The sequence below is a fragment of the Lepus europaeus genome, chromosome 2 (genome assembly GCF_033115175.1).
Source record: "Lepus europaeus isolate LE1 chromosome 2, mLepTim1.pri, whole genome shotgun sequence".
NCBI classification, from domain to species: domain Eukaryota; kingdom Metazoa; phylum Chordata; class Mammalia; order Lagomorpha; family Leporidae; genus Lepus; species Lepus europaeus.
In genome coordinates this window covers 124,335,815-124,350,768 of record NC_084828.1, presented here as the reverse complement: position 1 = coordinate 124,350,768, position 14,954 = coordinate 124,335,815, and the positions used below count along the sequence as shown (strand labels likewise).

The window sequence follows — 14,954 nt, the reverse complement described above, 5'->3', positions numbered from 1 at the left end:
CCACCCCGAATCTATCCTCTCAAAGTCTTTTCTTCTGGTAGAGGAGCCAAAGCCCATTCCTTTCTCCATGAACTCGTTATTGAGGGTCCACTACGTGATAATGCCTGGCAACTGAGGGCCTGGGGGTGGAAAGAGAAGAATGGTGGCAACACCATTAATGCTTTATTTGTTTCATGCTCTCAAATTTACCTTGAATCTGGCCACTTCTCATCACTTCTATTGCTGCCTTTCTGGTCCAAATTGCCATCATCTCTCACTTGCTCATGGCACTGGTCTCCTTGCTTTTATTCTTGCTCCTCTAAGATCCATTGTCAACCCAGCAGCTGGTATGATCCTCTTAATATTCAGGCAAAACATTGTTATTTCACTGTTCAAAATTCTCCAGTGGCTACTCACCTTACTCTAAAGAAAGCCAAAGTCACTACAGTGACCAAGAAACTCCTTTTCACATCTCCTGATCCCCTGATTGCCTCTTTGACCTCAATTCTTAAAGCCCTCTCCCTTACCTATTGTGCTTTTCTCACCCTGGCCCATTGTTTGGTCCCTGGAACCCTCTAGGCATGCTCCTGCCTCAGGGCCTTTGCATCTGCAGTTCCCTCTGCCCAGAATACTCTTACCCCAGATATCACCAATGTTCACTTCTCAACTTTTTCATGCCTTTACTTCATTGGTACCTTCTTAGGTTTTCCCAGGCTATCCTATTACAAGAGAAATCTCCTGCCAATCACTGTCCATGAGGCCAGTCCTTTGAAAAGAGAAAGGTTTTATTATTGCTTGTGAGCAAGGAGGCAGAAGACTCTGACTCAAGTCTGCCTTTCCAACTAGGGGGTTGGGAAAAGCCTTATGGATTAGGTAGGAGAAAGCTGGTGTGGGGAAATGCTCCGCTGTTGGGTCTTAGTCCACCCGTACAAGGATGGACTGGGTCCGAGGAAAGGTAAGTGCGACCGCTCGCCCGTTCCCCAGCCTCCTGGTCCCGGAGACAATCAGACGCAGCGGGGAGCCAAGTCTAGCAAGGACTCATTTACTTCCTGAGAAACAGAACCTTTTATAGCACAAAACTGCAGAGTCATTGGGGCAGGGCTAAGGACCAGCCAATCACTTTACACAGTCACCTTACGGGGGGATTTCTATAGGACTAGCCCTATGTCTATACACTTGTTACTAGTTTTGTTACCTCCCCGGATGTTGCGCAGCCAATTAGCTTTAGTGGTAAACAACTTTGGATTCCGCCCATCTTACTTCCTCTGGGCGCCATCTTACTTGGCTCCACGCGGCTTCGTTCCGCGCAGCTCGGGCGGGGGCACCCTGGAGCAGCTGCGCATGCAGAGCCCCCGGGCCGGGCCTGGCCTGGCCTGGCCGCGTTCATGCCCCACAGATTCCCCCTTTTTGTTTTAGCACGCGATCCCTGTCTTAGGTTGCCCCCAGCCGTCCTTGCCCTTACCCGTCATTGGTAACCCAGGCAGCTTGGCCATGAGCCCTGTCTTAGGTTGGTGCAGGACGCTGGGTGCTTTACCCGTCTTGGGGTGTCGCGTGACTTGTAATTATGGGGGCGTGGTGAGCTTTTTCCACCGCCTGTCTTAGGTTGTTCCGGTCCATCCGGAATCTTACCCGTCATTGGCAATGTGGAGAGCACCGGGGGCGCTTCCCCAGTTCAGGGGATCATAGCCCTCTGTGGCTAGCGGCCTCTGGTAATGAACCTCAACCTGTCTTACCCTTGTTGCCTCTATGCGCTGTTGTATAAACTGTATAAGCCTATTTATTATGCATGGGCCAATAGCAAGGATTAAAAGCAGGGCAAGAAGCAGTCCAAGAAGAGAGCAGAGGTAGGGAAAGAGTCCATTAAGGCTCGTCCAAAAGGGGCTTTCTTGGAGTTCTCTTCATCTTTTTCAGGTCCTCCTGAAGTGTTTTGATGATCTCGTTTGGGTCATCGAATCCCCCGTCACTGGGCTGGGCACTTCTTGTCAGGATCACAGTGAAGAGTAGTGTCCACATTATCGCCTGCCTTTCGATTTCGATCTCCATCCATTTCTGGAAGAGGAAAGACAAGGGGATCTCCCTCAGGGGCAAACTGCTCCCTGGGTGGGTTGTTACTTGCCTCGGGCATAGGCCTGATATTTTTGGCCAGTATTTAAATTGGAGTTAACTCCCCTATGGGGAACACGCAGCCAAATCCTCTTCCCAACTGAATCAGTGGGTCAGGCCCTCTCCAGAGTCGAGTGAGAGGGTCTCTCCATCTAACGAGCATCTGAGGTTTAGGGGATAAATGTCCCCAATGTTTTTGGAACCTTGACTCCCTTGACCCTTTTAAAAAATTTAAAATATTGATGGTAAACAAGGCCTTATGTAACTGTAGATGGGGGGTAGCCACTCCCCCTTTTTGTTTTAATAACTGTTTTTTGAGGCATTGATGGTTTTTTTTTCCACCATAGCCTGTTTTTGTGGGTTGTGAGGAATTTTAGTAGAGTGTTGAATTATTTTACATCTTGGCAGCACTTTTAAACATTTCAATTGGTTATTATCTCTGTAAGATGAGAGATATATCTTTTGATATCTCCAGGGGCCCTTTTGAAGATACCAAAAGTTCAGAGAATTTAGAACTTTGATTTTTAGAAAGTTTGTTAAAGGTGCCAACAGAACTTAGAGTAGAATTTTTTAACATTTTGAAATGATAACCCTTCATTAGACAGGGTGATCTTAACACTTTTAGACCAGATCTAATCATAAAGGTATTTAGCAATGCTTTTCATCAATTTGAACTTAACAGAGACAGTAGAGTACATAATAGATTACCTTGACAGAACATGAATTTTGTTTTTTTTTGTTATTGAATAAATTAGAAATAAACACCTTGAACATAAGAGTTAGTACACAAAATCCTCACATAACTTAGAAATATTTAACAGAGCTAAAAAGGACCTAACTTTAGAAATGGCAGAGTAACCCATTAAGCAGACACTGTTAAAATAGACGTTACAGTTTTTTGCAAAAACAGATTCCAAGATTTGAGACTTAGACCATTTCCAGATATTTACTAACATTAGTACACATTTTTTACTTTAACTTTAGGTTAATGTAATTTTGGCATTAGCACATAATTTAAAGAAAACTCTGTAAACAATTTTAAAGTTGTAAACCTTTTAAAACCTTTCATGACTTGCTCACACCTTTTGAAACTTTATACATGTAGTTACTTTTACATAGTCTTGAATTGTCATGTATGGACAATCTATGAGAATACATGCTAACTCTCTTATCGAATTTAAGATGTGAAAAGTACACAATACATAAGACACTGAGTTATTAATGAATACCACACCATTAACTCCTCCTGGACAGCAAACATGGACACTAGTACATGTTTACAACTTTGAAAAGATCTTCATCGTTAAGAGAAACAAGTTTAAAGCATAAAACTGAGCAAGTGAGCTACCAAGCAAACCGAAGGGCTTTTGCGTTAACTTAATTCTCTGAACCAATCTGTATTGGCTTACTTTAGTTAGCAACATAAAGGCTTGTATACACAGAATTTACTCATTTTTCTAAGGCCACTCTAGCTGGAAAGCAAGAACATGAATACAGCACAGGTCTGACATTATTTACACCATTTTAATACACTTTGTATAATTTGAATTGACCCAAACAGTTGTTACTTTAACAAATTTAGAGTCCCATCCTTTGAGAGTTCCAGGGATCCTACTGGAAGTCCCAAAGTTGTTAGACTCCATTTGAGAATTTAAACTGTTAGAGAGTCAAACCACTCATCCAAAAACCAGTACGTATAACCTGAGTATTTTAACCAAGGCTGTGGGGTAGATCTGATCAGAGTTAGGTAATCACTCAAACATTAAAGACAGACAAATCCAATAAAACACGAAACCTTCAAGACACGTGTAAACTCTTAGACAAGTTAACTACAGCAGCACAGAAAAGAGCTGGTCATCAGCATGGGAGCCCATTGCTTAGGACAGGGAAACACATCTGAAACAAAGCCGCAGGGAATGAGACTTCCGTAGTGCTGGAGAAAAAGTCTTATTAACTGCAAATAAAGACTCATTAGGTTGGAAAGGGTTAATGGATTGAGGTTTTTGTTCTTTTAGGTAAGGCCAGTGGTAGCCAAAGGCATTTTTTTTTTCTTCCCCCTCCTAGTGAGGACAGCATTGAATTGTAAATAGAGAGGAAAAAAGCAGTCCAAGGACTAGTCTCCCTAGAGTATCTGGCTGTGGCCTGCAAGGGTGCAACAGGCTACACTGACTGGAAGAGAGTGCAGAGAAAAGCCATGGTCCCCCATTTACGGGGAAGACTGTGCACGTCGGGGCCTAGCAGGACTGGCTGTGGGGTTGAGTAGGCACGCTGTTTACAAGATGGCGGCGGGCGATTCAAGGGAGGTGAATAACCATAAAGGGGTGGCCACATGGGCGGAATTGGAGGCGCCGTGCATTGAGGCAGTGTTGGGCTTTTAGGGGTTGCCGCCACACCTGAAAGTTCCACCTTAGTTTTAACTGCCTCTGGGGATTTATGAGCCGCCCTCAGGCCAGCGCAGGCCTTCAGATGATTAGCATTCATTTCTTCCCAAACAAGCATTTTAACAAACTGATCCCGAAGGTCCCCAGCCAGCAACTTACAACGGAGACTGTGTTCGACCCTAACTACAAAATTTGGCAATGACTCTCCCAGCTTTTGTCGCACCCCCGCGATGGGAGATTCAGTGGGCCCCTCATCCAGCTTGTACCAAGCATTAAGTCCTGCCTGCCTCACTTGTTTACGGTATGGAGCAGGCAGCGCAACTTGCTGGATCCCCGCAGAGAATCCTTCCCCCGCCCCAGCCAGCATAGCATATGTAATAGGGATAGCTGGCTGGGCTGTTTCATTAGCTTCAGCTCTCACCCGGCAATCCTCCTTAAAGAAGGCGCACCACTTTATGAACTGTGAACTTGTGAGGACTGCCTTGGCCATGTCCAACCAGTCCTTGGGGACGCATGGGTGATAGGCTATATCTTGCAGCAGGGTTTGGGCCCAGGGGGAATTTGGCCCGTCTTCCACCACTGCCTTGAGAAGCTCCTTTAAGTCCTTCGCTTCCCAGAGATACCACTCCAGAGCTCTGTTGCCGCCTGGAGCTAAATTAACAGGGTAGGCCTGAGGCAGCAGGTTCCCTGGCCCAGAGTTTACTTCCCTATGCTGCTTTATGTCCACCGGATAAGCTTCCGCAAAGGTCGCCTCATTTCTCCTCTCCCCTCCTGGGCAATCATAAGTGCACCGATCACAAAGCTCCCTCCGTGGCTCTACATAGGGGGAGGCCTCTTCTGCCCCGGGGAGGTATGGGGGTGGTCCCGGCCCTTCAAGGGTGGATGGGCTAGGCGGGACGATTTTTACTTTCGTTTTTACCTCAACAGTTCGTGCCTCCATAGGCTCTCTGCATTCCTGACCAAACTTAGCCCATTTTCTCTCCCCGCCATCTTCCTCTGAGGCTTTAGACTCTCCCAAGTCTTGCACTTCCTCTTTCTCCCTCTCGCCCTCTGAAGCTAGGGTTATAGCGTCTGGGTGGAAGGATGCTTTAAGGGCAGTATCAAAGTGTCTCTCCCTCTTAAGGGTGAGTTTTTCCACCCATGACCAAGTGTTCCAAGAAAAGAGATTGGCCGTCTGAATCCAAAGGGCCAAGGTTATGACAGCTACCCAGACACTTTTTAACATATAGCGTAAGGCCTTTAAGGCCAGGTCCTTTTGGGACGAAACTGCATAAACCATACTAAGGTTTTCACTTACCCTGAGAGACCGCTTAGCCTCGGCCGAAAAGTAACTGTTCATGCCCCACGTTGGGCGCCAGATGTTGGGTCTTAGTCCACCCGTACAAGGATGGACTGGGTCCGAGGAAAGGTAAGTGCGACCGCTCGCCCGTTCCCCAGCCTCCTGGTCCCGGAGACAATCAGACGCAGCGGGGAGCCAAGTCTAGCAAGGACTCATTTACTTCCTGAGAAACAGAACCTTTTATAGCACAAAACTGCAGAGTCATTGGGGCAGGGCTAAGGACCAGCCAATCACTTTACACAGTCACCTTACGGGGGGATTTCTATAGGACTAGCCCTATGTCTATACACTTGTTACTAGTTTTGTTACCTCCCCGGATGTTGCGCAGCCAATTAGCTTTAGTGGTAAACAACTTTGGATTCCGCCCATCTTACTTCCTCTGGGCGCCATCTTACTTGGCTCCACGCGGCTTCGTTCCGCGCAGCTCGGGCGGGGGCACCCTGGAGCAGCTGCGCATGCAGAGCCCCCGGGCCGGGCCTGGCCTGGCCTGGCCGCGTTCATGCCCCACACTCCGCAAGGCAAGTGTTGATTGGAGAAGTCAGGGCTCAGGCCAGCAAGGAAGTGTCGAAGGGAACTCTTGCTTCTGCAAGGGCTCTGGTGGTGTGCTCAGGTCTCCTGTTCTGGCTTCTGCGGCTCCTCCACGTGAATCTTCCTTCTTTTGCACATGCCTAGGCTGTGTGACACGTAGTGGTCTGCTCTGAGCTCCCTTCGCCCAGGCTTGGCCATGTCCTAAAATGCCAGTATTTTTTTTTTTTTAAATACAATCAGATTTATTGTTCCATAAAATGACTGGAGAAGCATCATGAGGTCTTGGTGTTTGGGACTTCAAGGGGGAACCCTACAAAAGGGCAGCCTGCTGGCACTTCCCCCCTCACACACTACCTTACATACTGTATCTCCTGTTTTCATTTTTCTCTGTTGTTATATGATGTCAAACCTAATGCAAGACAAAAAAACTATTGCAGTCATCAATATTTTTTTTAACTTTTATTTAATGAATATAAATTTCCAGTGTACAGCTTATGGATTACAATGGCTTCCCCCTCCCATAACTTCCCTCCCACCCGCAACCCTCCCCTCTCCCGCTCCCTCTCCCTTTCCATTTGCATCAAGATTCATTTTCAATTATCTTTATATACAGAAGATCAATTTAGTATAAAGATTTCAACAGTTTGCACCCACATAGAAACACAAAGTGAAACATACTGTTTGAGTACTAGTTATAGCATTAAATCAAAATGTACAGCACATTAAGGACAGAGATCCCACATGAGGAGCAAGTGCACAGTGGCTCCTGTTGTTGACCCAACAAATTGACACTCTAGTTTATGGCGCCAGTAACTATCCTAGGCTGTCGTCATGAGTTGCCAAGGCTATGGAAGCCTTCCAAGTTTACCGACTCTAATCATATTTAGACAAGGTCATAAAAGACAGAGTGAGGATAGTAACCAATGATCCTAAGAGTGGCATTTACCAGGTTTGAACAATTATACAGCATGAAGTGGGGAAGAGGACCATCAGTACACACAGGTTGGGAGTAGAGCCATTGGTGGTAGAGTAGAGGTTATGATTACAAAGGAATGAGGCCCAAGTGCACTAGACAGGGCCTAGAACAAAGGACAGAGTCATTATTAGAGGAGCTAAGAAAGGTGCTGTCTAAGCTACAATTAAGTTTTCTGATTGAGAGGCAAATAGAACCTGACAGAAGGGGCTTGATAATAATCTGGTGGGCTTTAGGCCTTGTAAATTCAGAGGCCCAGACCTATCTATCTCTTCACATGGGGTACATCCTAAGGGAGGTGTGAACCTCCTAGGGGAAGGCACTCTGTTGACTTTCATTACTTGGCTGGCCTGGGAGGAGAACTGGCCAGGTAAAGGCAAGGGGCATCTCTAACAAGAAATTTACAGTTCTGCCTGCAATGTTGCTGACCCTACTTGACCATACCCTCAGCTGCAGTGGTCACTTTGGAAGTTGGGCTGAGTGAAGGGCTTTTCAGCTTAGAGCCAATAAGATCTGTGGCTCTGACCTGGGCATCCTTCAACTCCAGGGCAGGTCCATTTCCAGTGATCCAACTCTTGGCAGAGCTGCCAGGGCTCTTCACAAGCTGACTTCTGCTGAAGCCCAGGCTTACCACATTGAAAGCCTCTGCAGTGGACTGGCCTGTTGGGTCTCCTTGAGGGCAGATCACTGTACAGATCAGCCATTAATAGGCCTGCCACCCATTGCTTCTGATGCCGAGCTTTCTTTTCCTCCTGGTTTGTGTTCAAGCAGACCAGAGGATGCAAGCCAAGGGAGTGCCCGTGTCCCATCTCTAATCTTCGGTGGCCTGAATTACAAGTCTATAGTCACAGGCATGTTCTGTAGTAGTTTTTCTAAGGTAGACAATGCCCATGAGGAAAATTATATTCTCACTTTAAAACTTTCTTTCCCTTTGGTCTGAAAGGGAGGTTTTTTCTACTTACTGTATACTTCGCTGATGGCGAAGTGAATCTAGCTATGAGATTATTATTTAAGTTCTTATTTTGGCTATGCTATTACAGAAAAATGTTAGCCATCTCTTTTATAAGGTCTAAAGATTAAATTGTGTGTCCTACAGATTCCTTTATAATAGAATTAGTTTCCTACCTTGAAGAGAATAGAGAAATGAAAGAACAAGTTGGGCTTAGAATAGAGAAATGAGGGAGCAAGTCCTAGATCGCTAGCTGACAATTGCAATATTACATGAATACTTAGCAAACCGTTTCAACCACTAGATAACAACTTAAGAAAACATTTACCAGAAGGTCCAATGCCTTCTATAAATTTTAAGAATCATGTATTTGAAAACACCTCTTAAATATCTAACATGGTGTAGTTTGTTTAGCCAGTAAACTTAAGCACAACCATCTAAAATGTTTTTAGTTTCTTTCTACCAACAAGTTTAAAACATATGATACACAGATTCAGGTCACACAAATTAAAATGTATCTTTGATTGATTTTAGCAGCTTAAATTTATGGACAATCTTATCTATAAGCCATTTAAAATAAAACTCTTAATAAAATTTCCCCATGTGGATATACAATATGTATACACATATAACATAGCATAATAGACCAATATAGCAATTTTAATAATAGCTTTTAAAATCTTTAACTCTTTTTGTAGATTGCCAATTGATTTGAATTGCTTTTTGTTTTTAGCAACCTCAGTTAAGCATACTTTCTCTCAGTTGGTACTGTTAATACATTATTGGCTTCATCTGTTTACAGAGCCATCCCAAAGTACTGAATACAATAGAAGTGGCTGGAAAAAGTCCATAGGAACCTATAGGAGGACAGCTAAACACAGAACCAACAACGCTTTAGTTTTATGAGCAGCACATCATATATAACTATGGATGACAAAAGACTTTAAGTCGCCATGTTTAAAATTATAAACTCATCAACCAACAAGAGGCACTTGCTTACTTCACAGTATTTTTGAAAGCACCTGTAGGATTTTACAAGTAATTAACCCTTTAGGCCTCTGGGGCTTTCTCATTAAGATAACTATCATGTCTAGTAACACAAGATCATTAGACTTTTTAATTCTCAAACATTTGTATTAATAGCATTTTCCATTATAGAAACTTAAAGTCTGGTACCACATCACATCTTGACAGTCCTTCTAATATAATCCAAATAGACTGATTAGTTGGTGTCTCTATAAGATGAGAGACATAGGTCCTTCAATTTTTTCAGTTGGGCCCAAACGGGAAAAACCAAAGTCCATGATTTACTGGAAATTTTAGAGTCCAGATTGTTTGAAACTTTGATTTTTTGAATGCCTGTCAAGAATGCCAAGAAGGCTCAAAATCCAAAATATCTGGTTGAAATAAGATTCCTTAAAATCATGACATAACATAGACCAAATTTGATCATTGTTACAAGGTGATTATTCAAATCTTTGAAAATAAGCACATATTTAAATAACCCATAGCTCTTAATAAAAATTCAGCTGTTTTTGAACAATTAGAATTTAACAGACATCAAGAGAACATAATAGATTACTTTAACACATTGATTTAACAGAGCATCAGAGTTTAATTCTATGTCAAAGAGAAATTGAGCTTCCTGTGATCTTTTGCTGTGAGCTTTCCTTCCTTTACCTTCTTTCATATTGGTGACCATGTTTCTGTGTTTCTGTGTGTAAACATCTTTAAGCATCTTTTGCAGGGCAGGATGAGTGGCAACAAATTCTTTCAGTTTCTGTTTGCTATGAAAAATCTTAATTTCACCTTCATTCACAAATGAGAGCTTTGCAGGATATAGTATTCTGGGCTGGCAGTTTTTCTCTCTTAGTACCTGGGCTAATCTCGCCATTCCCTTCTAGCTTGTAGGGTTTCTGATGAGAAGTCTGCTGTGAGTCTAATTGGAGATCCTCTAAGAGTAATCTGACGTTTCCCTCTTGCACCTTTTAGGATCTTTTCTTTATGTTTCACTGTGGTGAGTTTGATTACAATGTGTCGTGGTGAGAATCTCTTTTGGTCATGTTTATTAGGGGTTCTATAAGCTTCCTGTACTAAGATGCCTCTGTCCTTCTCCAAACCTGGGAAATTTTCTGCTAGTATCTCACTGAAAATGCCTTCTAATCCTTTCTCCCTCTCCATGCCTTCAGGAACTCCTAGAACCCGAATGTTGGGTTTTTTAATAGTATCCTGTAGATTCCGGACAATATTTTTTAGATTTCTAATTTCTTCTTCTTTTCTTTGGTTTGCCTGTTTCCTTTCCTGTTCTCTGTCTTCTAAGTCTGATATTCTCTCTTCTGCTTCGTCCATTCTGTTTTTAAGGCTCTCTAATGTGTTTGTCATTTGATCTATTGAATTCTTCATTTCATTATGATTTCTCGTCACTATCACAGTTTCTTGTTCCACTAGATGTTTCATTTCATTTTGATTCCTCCTTAATATTTCATTTTCACGAGAGAGATTTTCTATCTTGTCCATGAAGGATTTCTGTAGTTCAAGAATTTGTTTTTGAGAACTTCTTAATGTTCTTATCAATTTTTTGAGATCTGCTTCTTGCATTTCTTCGATCTCATCATCTTCATAATCTTGAATTGGGGTGTCTTTTTCATTTGGAGGTGTCATAGTGTCTTCCTTGTTCTTGTTAGCTTGGTTTTTGCGTTTGTTGTTTGGCATGTTGGAGATATTTGGTTTCTTCACTGTGGTGTTTTTTCTTGTTACACTATGGCTCTATATTAAGTGGACTGTCTGCTTTCAGTGGAGCCTTAGAGGCTTGAGATGAGTGTGGACTGAGAGCTGTGTTTGGTTCCTCAGGGCTGAGGGTGTGTCAAAGATGACACTCCCAGGTTAGGTGTGGTAAATCTCTTTCTTTTTTTGATTCAAAAGGGAAGTAATTCCGCACAGCTGAATGTAATTGGAGGTAGTTAGCAGGCGAATGATATACCCACAGGAGCCAGAGATCGGAAGCTCTTTCCCATGGACCACACAGGGAATCTCTGCTGCCCTCAGTGTGGGCTCCAATTCTCCTGCAGTCTCCCACTGGGTTGCCAAGTTAGATGCTAATCTCCTGTTATTTCACCCCTCCCCCCAGAGTCAGGTGTTTCTGCTAGGCTCAGGGCCAGTGCAGACCTGAGGTCGCCCTGCTTATGACGTATGTCCAAAATGGCGCCTGGTCTTTGTCTTGCTCGCCTTTGAGAGGTGAGCGGAGAGAGAGAAACTTGTGTCCGTATCGGTCACTTTTTTTATTTTTTTCCTCTCTCTCTTCTAGTTAGCCTGGTGAATTTTTCCCCATGGAGTTTCAAGCCTCGTTCCCTCTAGCCTCCTCTTTCCGCTTGCCCGCTGGTGTCTCAGGCTATTGAGGTTCGGCTCACCTCGTGTTCCAGTGCTGGTGTGTTGAGTCTGCTGCTGGTGTCCCGAACTTGGGCTCCCACGCTCTCCACGCAGGTCCACTGTGAATCACTAGTTCCGGTAGAGTTTCCTCTGCTGTTTCATCCCCTACTCTTCCTTAACCCTGCAGTATTTCCACTTATATTAAACTGTCTCTCCCCAGACTAATAGTGTGCTCCCTGCCTATTCCGCCATCTTGCCGCTCACCTCTGCAGTCATCAATATTTAATATGCTCTATATTTGATTAACTTGTTTTGTCTATTTTCTCCACTGGAACATGAATCCTATGTGAGCAAACTTCTGTCTTGATTGACCTGTAACAGCACCTAGCATGTGGCAGGCACTCAATAAATACCTTTTGGAATGAATGAGTGAATTTGACAATTGATCTTGTCCTCTCTTTGTAGTTTTTGTTGTATTTCACTCACACTGTATTACCTTTTCATATAAATGTTTTGATTCCAAAACTATAAAATCCAAGTCGAGGTTCTCTTACATCGACCGCCTAAGAGTCGTGCTGTAAGAAGCAGCAGCCTCCTTCTTGGCCTCCGCGCGCACAGCAACCATGCGTGAGTGCATCTCCATCCACGTCGGCCAGGCTGGTGTCCAGATCGGCAATGCCTGCTGGGAGCTCTATTGCCTGGAACACGGCATCCAGCCCGATGGCCAGATGCTAAGTGACAAGACCATTGTGGGAGGAGATGACTCCTTCAACACCTTCTTCAGTGAGACGGGCGCTGGCAAGCACGTGCCCAGGGCCGTGTTTGTAGACCTGGAGCCCACGTTCATTGATGAAGTTTGCACCGGCACCTACCGCCAGCTCTTCCACCCCAAGCAGCTCATCACGAGCAAGGAAGATGCTGCCAATAACTGTGCCCGTGGGCACTACACCATTGGCAAGGAGATCATTGACCTCGTCCTGGACCGAATTCGCAAGCTGGCTGACCAGTGCACGGGCCTGCAGGGCTTCTTGGTTTTCCACAGCTTTGGTGGGGGAACTGGTTATGGGTTCACCTCCCTGCTGATGGAACGCCTCTCTGTCGATTACGGCAAGAAGTCCAAGCTGGAGTTCTCCATCTACCCAGCCCCCCAGGTTTCCACAGCTGTGGTGGAGCCCTACAACTCCATCCTCACCACCCACACCACCCTGGAGCACTCTGATTGTGCCTTCATGGTAGACAACGAGGCCATCTATGACATCTGTCGTAGAAACCTCGATATCGAGCGCCCCACCTGCACTAACCTGAATAGGTTGATAGGTCAAATTGTATCCTCTATCACAGCTTCCCTGAGGTTTGACGGAGCCCTGAATGTTGATCTGACAGAATTCCAGACCAACCTGGTGCCCTACCCCCACATCCACTTCCCTCTGGCCACATACGCCCCCCATTATCTCTGCTGAGAAAGCCTACCACGAGCAGCTTTCTGTAGCAGAGATCACCAATGCCTGCTTTGAGCCGGCCAACCAGATGGTGAAATGTGACCCTCGCCACGGTAAATACATGGCTTGCTGCCTGCTGTACCGTGGCGATGTGGTTCCCAAAGATGTCAATGCTGCCATCGCCACCATCAAGACCAAACATACCATCCAGTTTGTGGATTGGTGCCCCACTGGCTTCAAGGTTGGCATTAACTACCAGCCTCCCACGGTGGTGCCTGGTGGAGACCTGGCCAAGGTGCAGCGAGCTGTGTGCATGCTGAGCAACACCACAGCCGTGGCCGAGGCCTGGGCTCGCCTGGACCAGAAGTTTGACCTGATGCATGCCAAGCGTGCCTTTGTTCACTGGTACGTGGGGGAGGGCATGGAGGAGGGAGAGTTTTCTGAAGCTCGTGAGGACATGGCCGCCCTGGAGAAGGATTACGAGGAGGTTGGTGTGGATTCTGTTGAGGGTGAGGGTGAGGAGGAAGGAGAGGAATACTAAAAATGTCGCAAAGGTGCTGCTTTTACAGGGAAGCTTTTTCTGTTTTAAACAGTGGAAACTTGTGGTCTGATCAGTTAGTTTGTATGTAGCAGCATATGCTCTCATATACAATTACTGAGTTATGCTTTGAAACATGAATGCTTTGTCGGGGACCCAAGTGGTTCATTTCTCTGATGGGTTTTGAATAAAGTATTCCCTGTCTCAAATAAAAAAAAAAATCCAAGTCACAAAATCCTTGCAGGTTAATTTACATATTACCTTCTTTTTGTTTCATAATCCAAATAATACTTGGCTTCACACGTAGAAGATTCCCTTAAGATGGGGAAAATTTTCATAGTTTGTTTCTTCCTCCAGACTCCATCTCATGCACTATCGCAAATGGTTTGTGTTCTATTTTATACTTGGCCATGGGCTGCCCCAGATCCAGTCCACTCTGGGAAAAGCGATTCTCTGAAGAGTACAAGAGCCAAGGGGATTTTCCACTTGACTGGAACCAGCAGATCTGTTCATCAGATTGTAGTGGCAGTCCAAGATAATCCAAGCAAAGAACTGTCGAAATGCATACTTCTTACATTGCATTTGTAAATTCTGGTTGACAAATTTTTATACTCTTACTTGTCTTCAGGAAAATCAGAAAACTAATCATTCTTTATTAGAATCACATTAAGATGGGTCCCTCAGAGGGATCCTAGAAACCTTTGCTAATGAACCAGCCTCCGGTTGCTTGATCTGGGGACAGCCACCCCCATCTCGTCTACTTGCCTGAGGGATGGCTCTCCAAAGCATTAGGGAACAAGGAAGTGCATGAGGCTGGGACAAAGCAAGGATCATTTCTAATATGTTCAGAATGTTAACTGTTACTAACAAATGATTGTTTTGTATTGTAAGTCCTGACTTTTGAATTGCTTTTTCCCCCACTTAGGCTCATTAATTCATTTATAGATTTGTTTTTACTCATCTCTTATTATAGTCATCATTCTTCTTTTTTTTTTTTTAATATGTATTTGAGAGGCAGAGTTACAGATAGAGAGGGACAGACAAAGAGAGAAAGAGAGAAGTCTTCCATCGCTGGTTCACTCCCCAGATAGCTGAAACAGCCAGAGCTGGGCTGATCCGGAGCCAGGAGCTTCTTCTGGGTCTCCCATGTGGGTGCAGCACTCCTAAGCACTTGGGCCATCTTCTACTGCTTTCTCAGGCCATTAGCAAGGAGTTGGATAGAAAGTAGAGCAGCCAGGACCCAAACTGGCACCCCTATGGGATGCCAGTGCCACAGGAGGAAACTTAACCTGCTGTACCACAGTGCCAGCCTCATGCTTATTTTCAACTTCTCTATGATATGGGAGTGTGCATCTTAAT

The 14,954-nt window shown here is 44.6% G+C and overlaps 1 pseudogene; it reads left to right on the top strand.

The window, feature by feature from the left end:
* The first annotated feature begins 12,215 nt into the window (after window positions 1-12,215).
* Window positions 12,216-13,816, top strand: LOC133749189 (tubulin alpha-1A chain-like; annotated as a pseudogene).
* Window positions 13,817-14,954: the final 1,138 nt, after the last annotated feature.